At 44.1% G+C, this 24,193-nt stretch overlaps 1 long non-coding RNA gene across 2 annotated transcripts in view; it reads left to right on the plus strand.

Annotated features, from left to right (window-relative positions):
- The first annotated feature begins 2,891 nt into the window (after positions 1-2,891).
- LOC132710541 (uncharacterized) overlaps positions 2,892-24,193 on the plus strand; it is a 45,733-nt gene continuing 24,431 nt past the window's right edge. Inside the window, exons 1-2 of one of the 2 annotated variants that reach the window (XR_015728990.1) lie at positions 2,892-3,277; positions 18,689-18,755. This is a non-coding gene — a long non-coding RNA (uncharacterized LOC132710541). The remainder of the gene's footprint in view (positions 3,278-18,688; positions 18,756-24,193) is intronic. The other variant, XR_015728991.1, reaches the window with a different exon arrangement.

Consider the following 24,193-nt stretch of genomic DNA (forward strand, 5'->3'; position numbering starts at 1 on the left):
CAAAGTTTTATAAAACACTGCAGTCAAGCCATCTGTTCCCGGAGCTTTAGCAGTTTTCAGTTGTTTAATTGCTGCAATTATTTCCTCCACTGTTATAGGGTGATTCATTCTTTCCTTTTGTTGATTAGTAACTTTTGTAACTCTTTTATTTTCTAGATATTTTTCTATAAGTCCATTCTGTATATCATCTTTAGCATATAGTTTAGTATAATAATCTACAAAAGCTTCTTTAATTAATTTTTGTTGATAAATTTCTTTCCCTCCAATATCGATAGTCCACATACTCTGTTTCTTCCTTAATGTATGAGCCAGCCATCTGCCCGGTTTATTGGCATTACAGAATGTATTATGCTTTGCATATTGTAAATTTATTGCAACTTGATCCACCATAAGCATTTGGAATTGATCTTTCAAAAGTTTTATAGCACCACGTATTCTTTCATCTGCTGGATTTTTGATAAGTAACTGTTCTTTTTTCTTTATTTCTGCTTCAATTTCTAATCTTTTCTTTTGTCTATTCAGTTTATGTTTAGAGTTCATATGAATGAGTACCCCTCTCATATACGCTTTACTTGCATCCCAGACAATTTCAATAGGGGTACCCTTGTTCAAATTAATTTCAAAAAATTCTTTCATCTGCTTCTTAAGTTCTATTATATTTTTTTCATATCTAAACAAATTTTCATTTAATCTCCATGATCTTCTCTCAATTTTTCCAATCTCAATTTCTAGAGCATCTTTTCTTCAGGGATTGATAAAGCACAAATCCATCAACAATTGATCAAATATTGTGATAGCTTTAGATGAATGAGGCTTGAAGAAAGCAGTGTTAGTGGGGAAATTAATATTTCAATACATTTCAAGGGTTGAGGATGGTGAAAGGAGTCAACAAAACTAGATGAGTAATACAGCTACTGTAAGATTGTGAAGTGGCTTCTGTTTGAGAAATGGGATATCTTCTCATTTTACTCTTACTCTCTACCTCCTTCAACCATGAGGAGGAAGGATCTCAAAATGCCACAGAGCAGATTGGAGAAACAAGAATTCATTTCACTGGCAGATGTCATTCTACCAGAACAACATCATGGGATATATCATTGTCAGGGGTATGCTCCTCACTATAGTAAAATTCTCACTGCTTGAGCCACAATGTCTGCCATACTAAAAATAAAATTAAAGATTGTCAACCAAAGGTCAACCATTAGATTACAAATGCCCATCTAAACTTTTTGAAAACCTGTCTGTTGAAGGGCCTAAGTGCAAATGGAGATAGTGTCTATAGTGTATAGCCCTCTGACCTTCCTGCAGAGACAGAATCATAAGCAAAGATAGTGGTGGGATTCAGCCATTTCACATCAGTTCTACCAAACCGGTTGTTAACTTTGTGTGCAGTTCAGCAAACTGGCTGAATCACCATGCAGCTCGCCCTTCTCCCTCCCAGGAACTCCTCGCCTCAGCCGGCCTCTCCTGTGGCCAGTTTAGGTCTTTGTGGTCCAATATGATAACAATTGCATTGTAAACCGCCCTGAGTCTCCGGAGAAGGGCGGCATATAAATCAAATTAAAAAAAATGCAACATTGGCTATATTATCTGGGATTCCTTCTGGTATGTAAACTCCAAAAAATTGGAGAGTAGGAGCTCTACCACCTGTTGACTTCACACATTGTCCTGGTGAACTCAGACTCAGATGAGGAGCTTGACAATTTTGCTGGATGAACGATGGACTGAGGAACTGTAGCCAAAGGAAAATGCTGTTCAATAACCAGGAGAAAGGGGCTTTCTTTGCAGAGAGAGAGCACAGCAGAACGAAGGATCTGGATGGGACAGAATAGGCTGAAGCTAAATTCTAAGATGAAATCACGGCTGATATATCTGACCTTTATTCCTCTATTATATATTATTTATTTTTATTAAAGCATTTATATGGTTGTTCAACCTAAACCATGTTACTCTAACTGGTGTACAAAATAAAAGAAAGAAAACCATAGAGAATTAATACAAAAATAATATTTCATTAAAACATTACAAAATAATTAAAAAATGACCTAGAATTTAAATCTTCATCATCTGGGGACTAAACTCTTCCTGACCCCAAGATTCAGGGAAAGAGCCAGGACTTAATTGCCTTCTTAAAAGCCTGTAAGGTTGGGAACAACCTCAGAGAAATTCCAGATTCTCTCCTTTGACCATGAAAATAACATACATATTTGCCTTCGTTCATAAGAACATACAATGAACAATTTCAATTTTTCTCCATTCTAAACTATCTTTCAGTATTAGATAATTCCAAGAAATAAATACTGTAGCTTTATATTTCACATGGAAATTGATAGTTGCCTTCTTTTCATGGGAATCCTTGTCTTCTGTCTCACTATCCCACATGCTCTGCAGAACACTCTGCAGGTCCTTATCTAGCATCTGACTTACCTGCCCATGTACACTAAGAGGGGAAAAAACCATATTGAATTATACTTACAAGTATAATTTTGTGGGCCTGCAGAAAAACTGGCTTATCTTTAGAATGGCCAACAAAGAGCTAAAGAGTCTTACCAAATATCTCCCAACAAGTTCAACGGCCACTGGAATTTGTTTAGAAAGGCTGTCCGGGACCACTGAAATCTCCCTTGGTTGCAATTTCCCACTATACTAAGCAATCAAGAGTGCTGCCTCTAATCTTGCTTGCTATTTTAGAGAGATCACCAGAATCACACATCAGAACTAAATGCTGACTCTAAAGCTATCATGCTGCCAGCTCATCTAACCAGATAAATGCCCAAGTGTCAGAGGTCATGCACAATGTAAATTCATGGAATCCATGACTCACAAAGCAGCTCTGACAGGAGTTTTATACATAGTGATGAATACAATACAAGCTGTGAAAATGAACTGTCAGTGCTTAATTTACATTTTCCCTGCTTCATCCTTCCTAACCATTTATTTGATATTCCAACTAGGGAACAACACTATGTGACAGGAGGCATTGTCAACTGGGAAGGGAGAGGTAAATAGTTCCTTATGGAGGCTTTGAATTCAGGGAAGGACCTCTCCAAGTAATGACATTATTGATACAGAAAAGTTGCTTAGATCTTATTGGCCATTCATTAATTTGGCTAATTTTCTTGAACCTAAATGGAAAATTAATTGAATGTCAAGTGTTCCCTTAGCGAATATACCTTGTGATGGAAAATGCTGCAAAATGAAGTTGAATCCTGACAAAGATAGAATCATTATAGAGTCACTTTACGGATCTGGGAGCAGAAGTATACTATGGGGAGAGGTACGTGTTATTAAATCTTATTGGTAAACTGATTGTACAGGATCTCATCACAACCTTCAGATGTTTCAGTAGATGTGGCCATTTCTAGACTTTTTCTGAGGTAATTTGGCCACAGTGATCTCTGTTCTGATCACTTCATTAAACATATTATATGGGGTTTCTGACCATGAATATTAATTTGAAGCTTTGATCTACTTTTGGCCCAAGAAAACATAACTCTGAAAATCTAAACTGCTCCTTAAAGCATTTCTTCCCATAGCAGGAGCATTTCTTCCCATAGCAATTTACTCATGAAAATCCTTGGTCAGAGGAAATTATATATTAAGATTAGAGTGTCTTTGCACTCTAATTAGGAGAAACCCCACCCATTAAACAGATTACCTGCTGCCTGTATCACACCTTTATGATTCTAGCAAAGACATCCTTACACGTTCAGCTGTTTTAATTTGAGTTACATGTTTCTTTGAACTCCTAAATAAAATAAAACAGCTGCTTAGTGAAGAGAATACTTAATCATTTGCTTGTACTCTATCTACAAACCAAGGCAAAAGAACAGAGATAGATTAGCAACATACCAGATCATCTCTATGTATGAGAACATTCTTTTATCTTGTTATTATCACAGAATTAGTTAAATGGGGAATTTTCACTTGAGATATTTTGAATCAATGAATTTGCTTGAAATATTTATACCATTCTTATTTTTCAAATAGTTCAGGAATGCTGTAAAAGGTACTGGGTCACTGTATCAGTCTTATGAGTTGGCCTGACTGAGAAGTAGCTAAGCATTTAATAGAATTGCTTGGGCAGTACAAATTATTTCTGATAGATTTTCTGCCTCATTTTTGCAGTGTTAACACAATCCAAAATATATGGTAAAAGCATGTGAGGGAGAAAGGGATTATATCCAATTCTATGGGATCCTATCCTCTAATTTATATATTTTGAATGCCTATATTTATGTACTTTAAATGTCTATAGAATTTCCACAAATATAAACCATATTTATTTTCTTATTCTATGAGGAATAGTGACAGTGGGATTGCTATTGGTTTTGCAAAAATGAAAAGAAAGAGCTTTGTACATAACATGCAAAATTAATAAAATTAAACAACAGCATCCACTATTTATTATAACTAGGGCAGGGCAAACAAGGTCACTAATTACTTAACCTTCTAATGCTGCTGCGGCTGTATCACCCACTGGCATCAATGGGATATACAAGTTTATTGTACACTTCCCAAAGCTGCCACCTAAAACATTTCAGAATCTGATACTACAGACAGGTCAGTGACCCTCTTTGGAACAGCACTTTAATTCAGTCTTGCATTTGAAACATCTTGACATTTTCTTTTGCTGACCTGATTTTCAGCATCTCTGTGAATCATGCTGAGCGGGCCTATTCAACAAGTCTAAAATGGTAAAACATCTGTAACCTATCAAAACAATCTTTCTTTCTTTCTTTCTTTCTTTCTTTCTTTCTTTCTTTCTTTCTTTCTTTCTTTCTTTTTCTGTAAACACAAGAGGTCTCTAGCAATATGATACAAGGTGGTTACCATTGTGCAGACAAATGTAATGTTATCTCAGTGTAACAGAATGGCACCTTAGAAGTAAGTAAAATAATACTTATTGTGTAAATTGTATTTTCTAAAGCTTCATAGAGATTTACCAATCAAGGTAGGACTTATCATTATGCCCATATAACCTAATCATTATTTAATAACAATAACTTAAATAATAAATAATAATAATAAACAATTATATAATAATAATAATAATAATAATAATAATAATAATAATAATAATAATAATAATTGACACATTGCACTTATATTATGTATCCTATTGAATGTAAACCAGTAGTCCCCAACCTTTTTGGCACCAGGGACCAGTTTCATGGAAGATAACTTTTCCACAGTGGAGGGAAGGGAAAGGGGGGGGGAGTATAAGGATGACACACAGGGAAGCCTTCACTAGAAGAGGCTTTCTTTTGCTCCAGGGGAAAATCAGAAGACACAGAGAAATCTTCATTTGAAGAGTCTCCCTGCTTATGTTCCAAAAGAAACCCCCAATCAAAGACCCAGGGAAGCAGAAAGAGGCATGAATGAGCATTGCCTGAACTTTTCAATGGCTCATTATTGTGTTTCCCTTCCAGAGTATACCAGTGAATTTCTGTTTCTAAGAAAGTGGGAAGGAAGACAGAGACAGACAGACAGACAGAGAGAGAGAGAGAGAGAGAGAGAGAGAGAGAGAGAGAGAGAGAGAGAGAGAGAGAGAGAGAGAGTGGGTGGGAGGGAGGGAGGGAGGGAGATGGAGAGAGAACAAACCAACTCTACATAGACCAATGCCACTTTGCAAAGAAACTTGAAGTGTGCAGCCCCCTCAGTTTGCAAAGGCTTGGTTTCCAAGCAGAGAAAGCCTTTTAAACACACACGCACACACACGACAATCACACACACACATGACAATCACACCAGTGGTGGGTTGCCACCAGTTCGCACCAGTTCTATAGAACTGGTAGTAAAACCGGTGGGAAGCTCCGCCCACCGACCCCGACGTCATCAGAATGCTTCTGCGCATGCGCAGAAGCTCCTGCGCATGCACAAAAGAGCATGCGTGTGTGTGAGCAAAGCAAGTGTGCATGCACAGCCCCATTGCGAACCGGTAGTAGAGGTAAGTAGAACCCACCCCTGAATCACACATATCAAAGCAGACTGCAAGAAGCAGGCAGGATGTCACCAAAACACATGAGGCATCAAAAGTGAAAAATGCAAGTTGAAGCTCAATGGAGCCCAGCAAGGAAGGAGCCCAAATGGAGCCCAGCAAGGAAAGACACAGAGCCCAGGAGTGGCAAGCCAGTTGCAAGTGAACCTCATGGGGAACTTTTGCACTGAGCAAGATGGCTTCTGCCCCACTGCTTTCCTGCCCCAGCCCCACCCTTGCAGGATTCACTGCATGCCTGGAGGTGGAACACTTTCAGCTCACTTCCAGCTGCGGGGCCCCATTCCTAACCGGCCACAGACCGATCAGTATTGGTCTGTGGACCAGGGGTTGAAAACCCCTGATTTAACAATGTGGTCTTGCCTCTCCTACCACCTCAAGAAAGCAGAACTCTTGAAACTGGTAGCATTTCAAAAGGAACTTTTATTGGGAGATAGTGATAGGAGGAAGAATAAGGCAGGATCTGAAGTTCTTGCTCAAAACCTTTAGGTTAAAAGTTGTAGAAACCCCTCCCCTCTGTTCAGTCTGAGGTGAACCAATTCACAGATGTGAAGTTGTTGTGAGAATGTTGAGCTGAGAAGATGATAAGAAGTTGTTCTCAGGCACTGCCTGCTCATTTCTCCAAGGCTGAGACAAAACAGATGGCCTTAGGTTTATCCCTCTCCCCTCCCATTCCCAAGAAGGTACATCAAAGTAAAGGAAACACCAGAAACAGGAAAAGGTTATAAAATGGCACCCAAGCGCCCTCCCACAAGAATGGCAACATCCCCATAGGGATCTATGGGGACCTGACATACTGCCCCCCTAGGGGGAGAAGTCCAAGTGGAAGGAAAAACAAAGGAGGGGGAGGGAGAGAATACAAACGTCATTTTGTTTATGTGGATATTGGGAATGAAAGTGTTTTAGGAACTCTAACATGTTTTTTATGTACCCACTCATTTTCAGGGCAGGTTTTTCTAAGGTGCTAGATAGTGGGTCATGCCATGGTATTTTCTTGAATCAAGGTTTTCTTTAATCTCAAAGTGCTGTTTGCCTTCAACCATAATGGGCTGTGGCGGTGTGACTGCTTTAGGTCTGATGGGGGAGATTATTTCAGGAGGCTGCAATGAAACACTGGGTGTACTTGTCTTAATGCTTTTGGCAGCTGAAGCTCTACCGTGACTGGTTTTATAATGTGTATGATTGGGAAAATTTTTATCCCAGTTTCTTTCCTCTAATGCTTTTCTTACTGCTGGCCACATGTTTTATAATTGTTTTATCCACTCTTTTAGGGCGGGTATGCTGGGGTCCTCAGCTGGAAGTTTTGGCATTGGATTAAAGTCTTGGCCTGTGGCCACCCGGAAAAGGGTGAGCCACATGCTAGAGTAGATCTGGAGGTCAGTCCAGTTGTCCTGCTGATAGTGTATGAAGCATCTTAGGTACTGTATTGTTCCAGAACTGAGTTTGTGTGTTCTGATCCACCTTTCGTTTGAGGATGGTGACTCAAACTCAGCCCCTGATCAGGCCCGAGGAGGGCCAGGAATGCCCTCCAGAACTTTGAGATGAACTGAATCCCATCGTCTGAGATTATCCTTTGCAGGGCACCATGCAAATGATATATATGGTGCAGAAACATTTTGGCTAGGACTTTGGATGTAGGAATCTTCTGACATGGGATGAAGTGGACCTGTTTTGAGAACAGGTCCGTCACTACCCAAATGACATTGTTTCCTGCACTTTTGGGCAATTCTATGATAGTGTCCATGGAAATCTCTCTCCAGGATGCTGAAGGTTAAGCTACGGCTGTAGTAGGCCAGGAGTTTTCCCTTGCTCTCTCTTGTTTGCTGCAGAAATAGAGCAGCGGGTATAATAGCTTTCAATGTCCTTTTTGAGGGATGGCCACCAAAATTGTCTTTACGAATCTGAAGTGCCCTGATGCCTTGGAGTCATGGCAGGCTTGCATAAGCTTTAATCTTATAGTTTTCCCCCCATCCATGGCCAGCCTTCTTTCATTGAACACGAGTCCTTGTGGTTCAAGAACCCCTTGTCGTCAGCCAACACCTGTTCAAAAGCCTGGGTGGTGGCACTGTCTGGGGGGGACAGACTCCCCTCGCTTGCACCCTAGTAATCCCTCCTGCTGTTAATTGTGATGCTGGGAGTAGAGGCCTAACTATCTCTTGTTTGTTGCTATTGTATTGTGTCAGCCTTGACTAAGTGTCTCCCAGGAAGTTTTTTCCCTCTGAGATATATTGGAGGGTGGAATTGAAGCATTGGAAATATTGGACCAAATGTGCTTGTTTGGGGCACAACTTCCTCAGAGTTTTGAATGCTTCAAGGTTTTTATGATCAGTCTACACCTGGAATGGAATCTTACTCCCTTCCAGGAAATGGTGCCAAGTGAGGAGGGCCCAGCAGGCAGCATAGGCTTCTTTTTCCCACATTGCCCATTGTTGCTCTGTGTATGTTAATTTTTTCAAGATGTATGCACAGGGCTGAAATTTCTCCTGCTCATTTTCCTGGAGTAGGACAGCCCCAACTGCCACATTACTGGCATCCGCCTGGAATCCTGGATGATGAAGGGTCATTCTGGGTCCAGGTGATTTAGTACCGGCTTGGCGGAAAAAAAGTCTCTTTAATCCTTCGACTGCCACTTGGCATTTCATGGTCCATTTTATGGGCTGACCAGGTTTTGGCTTTCTTCCCCTTTGGTTTTAGTAAATTAGTAATAGACAGTGCAATCTGGGTAAAAGCTGGGATGAATTGCTTATAGAAATTGGCAAAACCGAGGAAGCTTTGTAGTTGCTTTCGGGTGCAGGGAAGGGCCCATTCAATTACTGCCCACACCTTTTCAAGGTCCATTTCTACTTCTTTGTGGGAGATGCAGTAGCCTAAATAATCTATTTTCTCTTTGTGGAACTCACACTTGGAAAGTTTGGCATATAGCTTTGCAGCACAGAGTTTGTTTAAGACCATGTGGACAAGCTTCACATGCTGCAATTTGGTTTCCGTGTAGATCAATATGTTGTCAAGGTACACCAGAACTCTGTTGTAGAGGTGCTCATGGAGCACTTCATTTATCAGCTGCATGAACATGGCAGGGGCTCCTTGCAGTCCAAAGGGGAGCACGTTAAATTGAAAACACCCCAAGGGGCAGTTGAACATTGTTTTCCACTTGTCCCCTTCTTTAATTCTGACCTTGTAATAGGCTTCACACAGGTCTAGCTTAGAAAAGATTTTTCCCTTGGACAAGTGGGCCAGAATGTCCCTCATAAGAAGAAGAGGGTACACATTTTCCATGCACACTGCATTCAGACCCCTATAATCCATGCATAAGCGAAGACATCAGTGGTGGGTTGCTACAGGTTCACCCTGGTTCGGGCAAACTGGTGGTGGTGGTGGGAGGCTCCGCCCATCCACCTGGATGCTTCTGTGCATGCGCAGAAATGTCGCACAAATGTGTGCACACCCACAAGTGAACCAGTAGCAACGGGTTTTGAAACCCTGGAATAGACCCACCTTTCTTTTCCCGGAACAACACCAGGGCAGCCAATTTGGGTCTGGCTGGTTGGATGAAACCTGGGGCTAAGTTTTTGTCTATGAAGGCGCATCCCCCCCCCACTATGTTCCACTCATGCCCTCGCTGGTAGGAGAGACTGAACACCATTTGAAAGAACTGAGAGATTTTTGTATCCCAACGGGGAGGATAGAACATTGTTCCCGTTAACCTCTTGTAACGGGACCGGCCGTCGTGAGAGGACGGTTAGCTATTAGCCTCCGTTGGAGAAAAAGAACATTGGACTTTCTCCCTGTCGTGAGAGGACAGTGGAGTCCAGCTCTACAAATGGACACTTTGTGATCTTTATGTTCAGTTATCCCTTTGGACTATGATAGACCCCTGGACTGGCCTTTTTCCCATCTTTGGTTCGGTTGATGCTCCAAAAAGCCGACCTTCTTGCGCTGCGAGACTCCCCCCTCTCGCAGGCCTGGCCCTCCACATTATCGAGGGCCTATCTTGATGACGGGCTTTGGAACCCCGAGAGATGGCATGTAGCGAAGAGGGGGTTGAGGGGTTTTTTAGGTAAATTTTTTAAAAAATTTTTTAAGGGGACCCGGGAGGGAGGGGGGGTTGTAAAAGTGGACCTGGGGGGGTCCAGATAGCGACTGAGCGGGATGATGGGTCGATTAGTTGCAGCAGGAGGGTCGCGAAAGGGAATTTAACCAGGAAGCAGGGGGATGACAGGAAGGGCTGTGAAATTGAAATAATGAGTGGGAGGGGCAGGTATGACGGACGCAGGGGGCCATATCAAGTGTCGGGGGTGCACATACGCTGTTTACGAGCGATTGCGCACTCTGGCCCCTGATGCGTGACTCGTGTCCTGGGTTGTGTAGAGTCTCAGGCCCTGGGTCCGCGGCTGATGTTGTGTAATGCCAGGTCGGTGGTTAATAAAGCCCCCCTCATTTGTGATCTTATTTCGGAGGGGGGTGCGGACCTGGCAGGTATTACGGAGACCTGGTTGGGCCAGGAGGGGGGGTCCCCCTCGTTGAGATGTGCCCGCCAGGTTTCCATGCATTTCATCAGCCAAGGGCCCAGGGGAGGGGTGGGGGAGTGGCGGTGATTATTAGGGAAAGTCTTTGTCCGAGGGAGACCACTGTTCCTCAGATAGCCGGATGTGAGTCCCTCTGTGTAAAGTGGGGCCGTGGGGTGCAGATGGGTCTGCTGACTACGTACCTGGCTCCCTGCCACGAGGCAGCGACCCTGCCCGAGCTACTCGACGTCATTGCCGGGGTGGCGGTTGATACCCCCAGACTTATCGTCATGGGGGATTTCAACCTTCCATCCGCGGGTGAGGCGTCAGAGGCGGCTCGGGAGTTCATGGCTTCCATGACGGCCATGGACCTGACCCAGTTAGTTCAAGGCCCAACTCACATAGGGGGACACACTCTGGACCTGATTTTTGTCTCTGGTCAGTGGTTGAATGATCTTGGTAGAGGGGACCTAGATATTAAACCCTTGTCATGGACAGATCATTCGCTCCTCCAACTAGACTTTCCTACCGCTGTCCCCCGCCGCAGGGAGACGGAGCCAACTAGATGGTTCCGTCCCAGGCGCCTGATGGAACCCGAAAGGTTCCTGACAGAGCTTGGGCCGTGCCCTGAGACCCTAACACACGACTCGACTGAAGAGCTGGTGGCCGCCTGGGAAAGGGCGGCCGCTGGAGCTTTGGACCGCGTCGTGCCTTTGCGGCCTCTGACCCGATGCCGATCTCAACTGGCTCCTTGGTTCCCTGAGGAGCTGAGAGAGATGAAGCGTCGGAAAAGACGCCTAGAGAGCATTTGGAGGACTAGTCAATCCGATTCCGACCGGACACAGGTGAGGTCTTATATCAAGACCTACCTAGTGGCGATAAAAGCGGCAAAGTCTAACCACTTTTCCGCTTTTATCGCATCTGCAGAGAACCGCCCAGCCGCCTTGTTTAGGGTGACCCACTCCCTCCTCCGGGGGGGAGTGCGGGAAGATCCCTTGCAGGGTCGAGCTGAGGATTTTGTGCAATTCCTGCACGATAAAATCGCTCGGATTCGGGATGGCTTGGACTCCGACTGGATGAGTCCACGGGAGGAGACGAGGGCAGGTCTTGAGAATGTTACCTGGGAGGAGTTTGATCCTGTGACTCCCGAGGATGTGGACAGGGTTCTGGGTAAGATTAGTGCCGCCACGTGTTTATTGGACCCGTGTCCCTCCTGGTTGGTGCTGGCCTCCCGGGAGGTTACACGAGGCTGGCTCCAGGGGATTATAAGTGCTTCTCTGAGTGAGGGTGCCTTTCCTGCCACCTTGAAAGAGGCGGTAGTGAGGCCCTTCCTCAAGAAGCCTTCCCTGGATCCGGCTGTTTTGGCTAACTATCGTCCGGTTTCCAACCTTCCCTTCTTGGCGAAGGTTGTTGAGAGCGTGGTGGCACGACAACTTCCCCGGCACCTGGATGAAGCTATCTATCTGGACCCGTACCAGTCGGGCTTCAGGCAGGGGTACAGCACTGAAACGGCATTGGTCGCATTGGTGGATGATCTCTGGAGGGCTCGGGACAGGGGCTGCTCCTCTGTCCTAGTCCTATTAGACCTCTCGGCGGCTTTTGATACCATCGACCATGGTATCATGCTGCAGCGGTTGAGGGGGTTAGGAATAGGGGGCACCGTTTTGCGGTGGTTCTCCTCCTTCCTCTCCGACCGCTCGCAGTTTGTGTTGGCAGGGGGACAGAGGTCGACCTCAAGGCATCTCGCATGGGGAGTGCCGCAAGGGTCGGTCCTCTCGCCTCTCCTGTTCAACATTTATGTGAAGCCACTGGGTGAGATCATCCGTGGTTTTGGGGTGAAGTGTCATCTGTACACTGACGATACTCAGCTGTACATCTCCACCCCTGACCACCCCAACGATGCCCTTGACGTGATGTCCCGCTGCCTGGAGGCCGTATGGGCCTGGATGGGGAGGAACAGGCTCAGACTCAACCCCTCCAAGACCGAGTGGCTGTGGCTTCCGGCGCCCCGATATAGTCAGCAGGTGCCATCGCTGACTATTGGGGGTGAATCCTTGCCCCCCACAGAGAGGGCTCGCAATCTGGGTGTCCTCCTGGAGGCACGGCTGTCTTTAGAAGAGCACATGACGGCCGTGGCCAGGGGGGCCTTTTATCAGGTTTGCCTGATTCGCCAGTTGCAGCCCTTTCTGGATCGGGACGCCTTGCGCACGGTCACTCACGCCCTTGTCACCTCCCGGTTGGACTATTGTAATGCTCTCTACATGGGGCTCCCCTTGAAGAGCACTCCGAGGCTCCAACTGGTCCAGAATGCGGCCACGCGGGTGGTTATGGGTGCAACCCGTTGCGCCCACGTGACACCCTTCCTGCGCGAGCTGCACTGGCTCCCAGTGGTCTTCCGGGTGCGATTCAAGGTGTTGGTTACCACCTTTAAAGCGCTCCATGGCATAGGACCCGGGTACCTTCGAGACCGACTTCTGCCACCAATAGCCTCCCACCGACCAGTCCGCTCCCACAGAGAGGGTCTCCTCCAGGTGCCATCAGCCAAGTTATGTCGGCTGGCGACACCCAGGGGGAGGGCCTTCTCTGTGGGAGCCCCAGCCCTGTGGAATGAACTGCCCCCCGAAATACGAAAGATTTCCGACCTCCGGGTGTTTTGCTGCGCTCTGAAGACCCTGTTGTTCCGCCAGGCAGGGCTATTAACATAACGTTTTAAATTGGGGTATTTTAAATTTCTGGGATTTTAATTGGAGCCTAATTATTTAATGATTTTAAATTTTAAATTGTTGTCGTGTTTTTTGTGTTTTTAAATAGGCTGTACACCACCCTGAGTCCTTCGGGAGAAGGGCGGTATAGAAATAAAATTATTTATTTATTTATTTTATTATTTATTTATAGTTACTCCAGGTACCTAGGAGTCATGGGATACAGTTTCAGCTTTGGCAACTTAGTCCCAGGGATGATTTTGATTGCACAGTTTGTGGGTCGGTGAGGGGGTGGGAATGAGTTCATCTGAGCCACCTCGCTGAATGCTCCAACTATATCTTTGTACTCCCAGGGGATTCCCTGCAGCAGCTTGTCTTTCGAAGTAGCAGCCGCTTCCTCTTTCAGCCCATCTCCCTGCTTCTGACTGCTAATGCCAGGAGCTGTCCCCCCCCAACCTCAAATTCCTTTCCTTCTAGTTGACTCAGGGGTTCCAGCACTTCAGCCATGTAAGTTCCAAGATGAGGGGCCATTCCATTCCAGGTGCCACTATAAAGATTAGAGTCTTGGTGTGGCTCCCCATGGCTAGCTCCAGGGGTTCAGGGACTCAGCCCATGACAGACCCGTCCAGCTGGCAAAACACAATCGGGTTCCTTAATTTTTTCAGGATGATTCCCAGTTTCCCCACCAAGGTTGGACTTATTAAGCATCTGGTGCACCCCAAGTCTAGTAGCGCCCTCTATTTTATTCTCCTCCCCAGAATGGGGATTAACAGTTCTAGGGGTAAGGTGATCAGCTTGATGGGTCCACTTACCAAAGGGTCATCTTTGAGGTCGCTGTCAGATGGCCTGGGGTCTCCTTCAGGTGGGGTCAGAGTTTTCCCTCTGGTTTTCAGGAATGGGCAGAACTCTATGACCTCACTGGTCTTCAGGGCCATGTCTTTGGAGCATGGTCTGGCTTTGCTGGTTTTCCTGTAGGCTAGCAATTGCTTTTCTTTGCCAGGGTTTTCAAATGGCATTCACCAGGTCAGTCACCCTCTTTTCCATACTTGAAACAAGCAATGGAACGTGGGATACTACTTGTGGCTTTGCAGTTTCACGTTTCCTGTCTGGTGGGGACCCTTTCCAGATGCAGGCGCACCAGTACTGGTTCCTCACCTGGTCGATTTCTGTCTCCTCCATCAGAATGTACCTGTCATGGAGACAATTCAGTGTCCCGCAGGCAATGCAGCCATGATAGATGTCATCATTCAGCCCATCCTTGAAACAGCTCACAACGATGTCCTCTGGCCAGTCCATGTGACAGGCCAGATCTCTGAATTCTTCAATATATTTGGCCACTGGCTGGCAGCCCTGCCTCATGGTTTTGATGTAGTCTCTGGCTTTACAGTCAGCTAAGGGGTCCTCAAATCTTCGTTGGGGAGCCATCATTAAATGGTTAGAATTCCGAAACTCCAGGGCATCCACGTTGTGGAGGGTCACCATCCATCTTGCAGTGGCCCTTTCCAGAGCTAGAGTGATTACTCAGACTCAGGGTCCCTAGGTTGGGAAGTCTCACCCATACTCTTGCATATAGGTGAGGACGTGGGTGAGGAAGAACCCCAGTTGTTGGGGGTCCCCATTGAACTTGATGCCCGGGGTGGTGCTTTTCATTTGAGCTGGGGGGGCTCTCCCTGCTCTCACCCTGTGGATGTTCACCACCCCCAGATCCCTGCTCTCACACCCAGAGTTGGCAGGTATGGCACAGGTGTGGGTTCTACTTACCTTTACTACAGGTTTGCATCGCGCCCGCACGCTCTTCTGCGCATGTGCAGAAGCTTCTGTGCATGCGCAGAACAACTCTGATGATGGTCAAAGTTTATCCAGATCCTGATCCGGTCCGGGTCAGTGGGTGGAGCCTTCCACTGGTTTTACTACCAGTTCTTGCGAACTGGTCCAAACTGGGGGCAACCCACCACTGGTGTGGCATCTGCTCCATCCAACCCGGTGGCATTTCCAGGTGCTCCTGGGGTTTGACCTTCCTTCTTCTCTATCCCCTGGTTTCTCTTTGCCTCCATCCAGATGGTCCAGGACACTCAGGGCTCTCAGGTGCTGGAAAACTTCCAATAGGAAGCACATGACATGCTTCTTGATGTGACCCTCTCATCATCCAGATCATTGTCATCAGACAGGGCTTCCAGATCACACCTCCAGCCCTTTTGCCAACTGCCTCAGGTGAGGGTGACTCCTTTGGTTCTCTCTTCCCACTGGTCCTTCTTCCCCATGCCAACAGACCATCTCTGCTTCACGGGGTCCTCCAGGGCAGCCGGTTCCTCCACCGAGACTCCAGAGACTGCATCTGCCTGGGCTGTGGTGGTGGTTTCCCCCCCAGCACTCTCCTTCTCCATGATCACTGCCCTAGTCAAACATGGTTTGCAGGGTCCCCTCTTTCTAGAGTGCTCAGTAGAGCAAAGTTTCTCCAGATTGACCATTTTTGCAGATCCTGCTTAATGTAAGGTCTTGCCTCCCCTACCTCCTCAAGAAAGCAGAACTCTTGAAACTGGTAGCATTTCAAAAGGAACTTTTATTGGGAGTTACTGACACTGAAAGAAAAGTTTTCCAAGGGCACCAATACTATATTATATAGATTTCTGGTAACAAAGTTAATAAAGGCATTATGAAAAGATTCTAGAGATTGCTGTGCTCAAAATTTATACTTATTTATACTGAAATCAATGTTCAAAGATCTTTCTCTAGTGGGCTGAAGATATTTCTTTTGGGGCATAAGCAGTTATTTCCACCTGTCTCTTATTTTGCTGTTGGACTTATCTCTTGTCAGAGTTGCAATTGTTCTCACAGAATAATTTGTATCCTAGCTTGCAATAGGCATTCCTAGTAGGGTACAGAACATCAGGAACAGCATGCTTACAGCGATTAAAATATGTCAAAACACCATTCTATGAACCGCACAACATTTTTGCAGACTCCCAGCATGCATGTATCTATTGTTGGCAAAAAGGAATGATTGGTGCACAGAGTGAGAAAAGACTTATCAAAGCTAATCATCAGCTGGTTGATCTACGAGGATAATTTTGCCCTTTTGTTATTTGTTACATTTAATTCTGTATATTTATGTACATGAATACAAAACTGACAGCTCAGGAGGGTTATAAAGAGTCTAAAATGAGGAATGGAAGAAAAAAATACAACTAAATTGGTTTTAAGAAGTGACTGTGAAAGCACAATCACTTCTTAAAGCCAACTTTAAGAACTTTTATCCTATGTGCACCAACAAAGAATCATATGATAATAACTCATGCTAAAACAAACATGAGAAATGTAAAGAATAAATAAAACATATCCTACCAAAATACAGTTATTCTGAACATCTATTAGACAGCTACAGTAATATATTTTATATATCATACAACAACCAAGTATAGGAACAATAGAAAAATGAGCCTATTGTAAGCATTATGATTCTTATGGCACTATGGCATAGAACAAAACTAGTGTCTTCAGCTTAATAAAAATGATTTCTAAATGCACATTCTTTCATGCCCTTCCCTAATCAGTACAGATGCATACAGAAGGTCTTAGCATGAGGCTTGACTTAGCTGATTTTGCCTGAAAAGGCTAACCAGGACCAGATTAGATTAATCTTTAGATGGGAGGCAATCAATGAATCCTTGGGCTGCAGGCTAAACTAGAAAGTTGAGGAAACACCCCAGAAAAGAGTGGTGAACTATATCTGTACTATTGCCAAGAAGACTAAGTGGACATCTATAGGAATGTCCACAGGAATAAAGTTTGCCTAAGTTTTTAAAAAGAAACAAAGAGCCTGAATTATAAAAAGTTTCAATTTATAATTACTATATCACTACTTAAAGATTCAAAATGCATTTTTCAAAACCCCATAAAAAAATAAAATGGGAAAGTTGAAAAGATCATATTTTGTGGTAGTGAAGAGAAAGAAATAATGCTTGATATTATTATGGCTCTGAGTCAGATCATTAGTTGATCAGTTCAATTTATTCACACAATGTCACCAGCTCTTTAAAATGTTGAAAAATCCTACCTGGAGATACTCAGAACTGAACCAGGAATCTTCCACATGCAAGTAAAGTATTCTGTCAATGAGCAATGATCTTTCTTCAAGGAAATTTCTGTAGGAATCTTCTCACCTATGGGGTTTAGGAATCCAAATATGTGACCTTGGAGATGAAAAGCCATACGTTCCTGAATTAGATCTTAAAGTTATATGACAAAACTAAGACAAATATTTGTAAAATGTAATATATTTGTTGCACAATATGTTGGTTGAGGCTTGTTTGTTCTTTTCTGATTTCCTGAAGCTGGTATAATAGGCAAGATATAAATCAATATTTATTTTGGTTTCTATTTATACTGGCCATATTTTTTGAGCAATTTTTCTTTTCTTTCTAAAAAATTAGTTTCATACTTGTACTAGATGACATGAAAACTCAAAAGAAATTACTTTAAAGCAGAACTTTAGATGGGAAAGTGCTGGGTTGATGCTATTGCTTTGGCAATCTCATCTCATTGTGATCTTGCCAATTTGTGCAACCCATTAATTCATCACTTCAGAGTTAAGGACTCTTCATCTATGGTGGAGGTCCCCAACCCCTGGTCCGTAGACTGGTATCGCTCTGCGGCCAGTTAGAAACCAAGCTGCACATCTAGAGGTGAGCTGGAGGCACATTTTCTACCTCCAGACATGTGGTGAGTCTGCAGGGGTGGCGATTGGGGCAGGAGAGGAGCGGGGCAGAAGCCATCTTGCCCAGTGCTACTGGCTTGCCACTTCTGAGCTATGCATCCTTCCTCCTCTTCTCCTCCTGCTCCTTCTGCTACCTCTTCTTCCTCCTCCTCTTCCTGGTCCTGCTTCCTCTACCTTTTGCTACCTCTTTTTTCTCCTCCTCCTCACTTTCCTCCTCTCCCCGTCCCGGCACCCCAACTGGGCTCATTTTGCCTTCATGCAGCTTTCATAGTCTGCAACCTGGCTTGCAACCAAGGGCTTCTCCAAAAACTTGTTGGAGAGGGACCGCCCAAAGTGTGTGAAGGGAGAGTATCTTTTCCTTGGGGTGCAAATAGGAGTGGCTAGAAGCTATCTTTCCCCTTAATTGCTGCATCTCCAAGGGAATCCCTCTCTAGTTTGAACCTTTTCCAAGATCGCTGGACTCCATTGTGTTTCAACTCACATTTTTCACTTTTGTTTTGATGTCTGAGGATGTGTCATGTGTTTTGGCCAGTCTGCTTGCTTCTTGCAGTCTGATTTGATATTTGTGATTCTCATTCTCTCTCCCTCCCTCCCTCCCTCCCTCTCTCTCTCTCTCTCTCTCTCTCTCTCTCTCTGTGTGTGTGTGTGTGTGTGTGTGGGTGGGTGGGTGGGTGGGTTTATGTGACTTATTTCTAGGATCTTACCCAATAACTCCAAACACAGGATGCAGTGAATCAATTCTCTTTATTGATCAAGGTTTCTATTACAGGTATTTGACTGGAAGTGACCTCTGGATGCCTTGACCATGCCTTAAGTACCTGGGAGGCGGAGCTGAGGTAAGGAGGGGTCAGGGGAGGATCTAGGTGGATGAGGTGTTAACCCTTATCATGCCTGGGGATGGACAACGGTGGGCATTTATACACAACAAATCCCCCTCTAAATGCCCAACAGTTGGACCTGCTTGTGTGTTTTGCACCTGTACCCCTAATTTAGACATAAGGTAAGCATGCTGTTTACTTGGTAGAGGTTTAGTCAGGATGTCTGCGGCTTGCTTGGCGGTCTCACAATGTACAGCCTTAATGAAACCAATGTTCATTAATTCTCTGATATGCTTGTGCTTAATGTCTATGTGTCTGGACCTTTGGCCTACAGCTTCTGCCATGGATATGTCTGTCAGGGCATTTATTAATCCCATGTTTGGCTCTGGGACTAATTACCCTGGTTTAGAGGAGATGAATCGAGGCTTATTCCAAGTTGCAATAATCTGAAAAGAAACGCGAAGGAAGGTTTCTAATAAAACTCATTTATTTGTTATAAAGAAAATAAAACACCTCACTAACTAAGAAAAGTTAATTGTTACATTTTGAAAGTAATTCTTGCCGGCTATCTGAGCCGGACCTCTGGCAAGAGAACAAAGGAAAGAGTGTGAGAGCAAGTGAAGGAATGGAATGTGGGTGGATACGGAAACACGTAGCTTACTGATAAGAAGTTGGCAAAGCTACGGAGAGCCAGACAGTCCAGAAATAATGAGCTCAGCTGGTAAATAAAATAACGCAGTGACATTCCCCTTCTTTGCCAGTTGAGCGAATATCAGTTCATCATCAAATAAGGCACATCTTCTCACGCAGATACTCATGTTCAGCTGCTGGAAGTGGTTTGTTGAGCATATCAGCAATTTGATCATGTGTAGATACATATTGCATTTTGACAAACCTTTTTTCACTAAATGTTTTATGTTTTGGTAACGAATGTCAATGTGTCTGGACCTAGAACCTGTAAAATGAGATTCAGAAATATAAACCACCGATTCATTGGCTTCCATCACTGTGATCGGTCGGATCGGGTGTGTCCAGATATCTGTGACTAAAGCATCAAACCAAGTTAGGGAATTACATGCATCTGAAACACAAGCATATTCAGCTTCAGTAGATGAACAAGAAACAAAATTCTGTTTACGTACTTGCCAATAAACAGGACATCCATTTAAGAACATCATATAACCTGAAGTACTTTTACGTGATTTCTTATCACTTGCCCAATCAGAATCTGCATAACAACTTAATTCTGCATAATCAGTATGTGTTGGTTCTAACAATAATTTCAAATGTTTAGTGTATTTTAGGTATCTCAGTAATTTCTTAATGCATGTCCAATGAAACTGTTTTGCCTTACCTACGTGTTGAGATAAGAGATTAACACTAAGTGCAAGGTCGGGTCTGGTCCAACTACTAATGTAGAACAGTGACCCAATGACTGAACGATAAAGTGTTTGATCCTTGAACTCAGGACTTTCTTCTTGTGTCAAGTTGTGAAAATCTGTTTGCATGGGTGTCTTTGTTGTGTTAGCATTTTTCATGTTGCAATGATGCAAAACTTGTTCAATTTTGTCTTCTTGTGAAAGACTAAACCCCTTCTGTGTTTTTTCAATCTGAACACCTAAATAAGTGCTAATATGACCTAATGATTTCAATGTGAAGTATCTCTGCAAAGCTTTGGCAAAAATTTCACTCATTTGCTTATTTGGACCAATATAAACAATATCATCAACATAAACAAGAACTATTTCATATGCATTGTTAGATCTTTTTGTGAACACGCACTCATCAGTTTCGGACTTAATAAAGCCCATTGAATTTAGTTTGTCAGTAAGACATAAATACCACATTAAACCAGATTGTTTCAGACCATAGAGACTTTTGTTTAGGAACCAGGTATCCCCTTCTTGCTGTCGGAATCCTGGAGGACTTCTCACGTAGATCTCTTCATCTAGGTCTGCATGTAGATAAGCCATGTCAACATCAAACTGGAAAACTTCTAAACCAAGGATAGTTGCAGTTGCTAAAGCAATTTTTACACTCTCAGTTCTGACTGTCGGTGAGTAAGTATTTGTGTAGTCCTCAGGATAACGTTGAGCGAAACCCTGAGCTACAAGTCTGGCCTTGTACAGTGACTCACCATTTGGTTTCTTTTTGATTCTGTAGACCCATCGAGTGCCAATGACCTTTTTGTTTGCTGGAGGTTTTGCAGGTGTAAACACTTTAAGTTTCTTTAGACTGTCCATTTCAGCCTGCATTGCCTCATACCATTTGTCTTGCTCTGAATCAGGGAGCTGCTTGATTTGTGTGAAATTATCAGGTGGAAGTGTGACATTGCAAATCAAAGGCAAGGGTGCTTTTGTCAGTTGCCAAGAATATCGTTGTGGAGGGATTCCTTTTGTGGCCCTCTTGGAACGTCTCGGAACAACTGTCCAATCTTCTTCTTCGTCCTCGTCCTCACTTTCGTCGCTAGCGTCAGCATCCGCGGCTTGCGAAGACGGAACATCGGGTTGAGAAGAATCAGTGGAATCTTGATCATCAATCTGCGTAGCATCAGCAGTATCATCTCTAGGAAAATAAACTCCAGGATCATTGGAATGAATCCTGGACCAGTCAATATCTTCTTCAAAATTAGCAGATTGGGAAATCATAATTGCATGTTTAGAGTCAATAAATTTGCTCCACTTTGAATTATCATCAATACCCATAAATCTCAGTCTCTTTGCTGCTGGACCTCCTTTTCTTCTTTGAGCTAAGGGAATGTTCACCATAGCATATGAACCAAAAATATGAATGTTTTTAAGATCGGACTTGTAGCCATACAACATGAAGAAAGGAGTCTGATTTGTTACACTGCTCCAAGTACGATTTACAATGTAATTTGCATACTTGATAGCTTCACCCCAGCATATTTTACCAAGGTTGGCGTCTTCTAGGAGACAACGCATCATGGTTTGCAGTACCCCTTGTCTTCGTTCTGCGACTCCATTATGAGCCGGTGTGTAACGCACCGACGTCTGATGAATAATTCCATTCTTACGCATCCAGTCCTGGAAACGCTGAGACATGAACTCAGCACCACGATCACTCTGGATTCTGGCGATGCGAACTTGGTGTTGGGTAGAAACAAGGGTTGCAAAGTCTTTAAAGATCTGAAAAGTCTCTGATTTTTCTTTCATAGGATATACATATCCATATCTAGAGTAATTATCAACAATTGTTAGAAAATATTTTCTACCACCAAATGATGGCGGGAAAGGACCAACTATGTCAATGTGAACCAAATCAAAAATGCGTGTTGACAGGCGTGTAGCGCGTTTGGGAATGGCTGCTGCTTTGGATTTGGCCTTTTTGCATACAGCACAATCCAAAAACACCTTACACCCCTTTAGATCCAAACCTTTTGCGAACTCCGGCATCTTCCTAAGAACATGGAAACTGGCATGCCCCAATCTTCTATGCCATTTGTGAATACACCTGGAATGCAAAGGTTTACCTGTTAGTGAATTCTCAACATTAACATTTTTATGCGGAACCTCAGGCTTGCTCTGAGCAACCTGTTTACCAATTCTATTTTTGTTGGCTTTAGGAGCCTTAGGGGTAGCAACAGGATCTCTCTCTGGAGCATCTCTATCTGGGCCTGTGCCTTCCCTTTTTGGAGTTTGCATACTTGCCTGTGTTTGTGTTTTAGGCTTTGGCTTTAAGTAATAAACACCACCAATTAATATGGTTTCAGCAACAATATCTCCATCTTTAACTATGTAACTTGCTTTTTCAAGGTGGTGAACTTGGAACTTTAACATTCTAGACAAGTGACACTGACTAAGCAAATTACTGGTTGCTGTTGGTATGTAATAAACATCAGGAATGAATGCATCGAGCTCTTCAACATAAACAGTTCCTTTTCCTTTGACCTGACAAGGATGATTGGAAAAAGAATAAAGTTCACGTAGTTCAGATTCAGGCTCATGGATTTCTGTGAAAAGTTCCTTTCTGTAGGTGACATGCAATGCTGCACCACAGGAGTCGACTGTCGTACTCTGGTTGAGGTTGTGGATCATTGGTTAAAGCCAATGTGGCGAGTGGAGTTTGTGGATCATGCCGGGGACCACGACGACCTTGTCTTCCGCCTCTGCCTCTGCCTCTGGAATCTGTTCCTCTGGGCTGGTATGTGATGGGAGCTGGAACTCGTTGGGGACAATCCCGGGTGGCATGTCCCACACGATTGCAGGTGTTGCATCTTGGCATCCTTGGAGCATAGGTCCTTCCTCGGAAGGGGCGTCTAGCTGGAGCTCTTGATGCGGGTGGTCCTCTCAAGTGTGGCGTGGCCAACATGAATGCCTCTTCTTCAATTAAAAGTCTACAGACATTGTCCACTGTGCGTTGAGCAATTGGGACTTGGTTAATTTTTGTAACAGCATCTTTCCAGTCATGATTCAAAGAGTTAATAATGATGCTGATCATTTGAATATCTTCAATGTTATGGCCTCTTTCTCTCAATTCTGTTCTCAGACCTTTCAGTTTGGTCAAATGTCCTCCAATTTGTTCACCGGGTTTCAATCTCGAACCGTGGAGTTCAGACATGAGTAAACATGAAGATTCAATTGAGATAGGCCTGTAGCAATTTTCCAATTCAGCCCAAATTTGTTGGGCTGTTGTGTTTGGTGGAAAAGTGACCTGCAGTTCAGTATCCATGGACATCAATAATGTTGTGCGAGCCCTTATCTCTAAATCTCTTATTGCATAAGTCCAAGGTGGAGCAGGTGGGTTAAATACCATACAGTGCGTGCCTTCTCTAAGAAGCAATAGTGTAATCTCACTGACCCAGGCTTTGTAATTATGTCCTGACATTTTTAGTTTTGACTCACCAGTTAGTGGAGAGACAGAAAATGCCTGGTGAGGAGCCTGCACTTGGTATGCTGGCTGTGCTGGCAGGAATGCCTGTGGTATTTGCTGTGCCTGTTGTGGACCTAAAAATGGTCTTGGTTGTGCCATTGGAGGTGGGCCAGGAGGTGGCCCTATTTGCACTTGTGGCTGGGGCACATATGCAGGCATTTGTAGCTGCTGTGGCTGATGCACTGGAATCTGCTGTATTCCAGTTGCCATTTGTGCTTGAGCTGCAATATTGGCATGACCTGCTGGAGATGCAGTCATTTGCCTTTGCTGTGTTCCATCTAAAAGGGCACCATCACCACCAGGGGTGTTGGAGTTTGAGCCCGTGGAGACACTTGTGGCGTTTCAGCTTGAATCTCTGAGTGAGTTAGAGACAGGTTTGCCAGGGTCTGCTGTAGTAATTTAAAATGTTCATCTAAGCTCCTTTCAGCTTCCTGTAGTAAATTACTTTCGCCAGCAGATGGTGCTGCACCTTTGGGCAGCTCAGTTTCAAGAAATGATTGCGTGGCAGGTTTATATGTAACTTGATCAGGGAGACTTTCATGTGACGTATGCAGTGCCGTCTG

Source organism: Pantherophis guttatus, chromosome 7 (genome assembly GCF_059756535.1).
Source record: "Pantherophis guttatus breed Tessera chromosome 7, ASM5975653v1, whole genome shotgun sequence".
NCBI lineage: Eukaryota > Metazoa > Chordata > Lepidosauria > Squamata > Colubridae > Pantherophis > Pantherophis guttatus.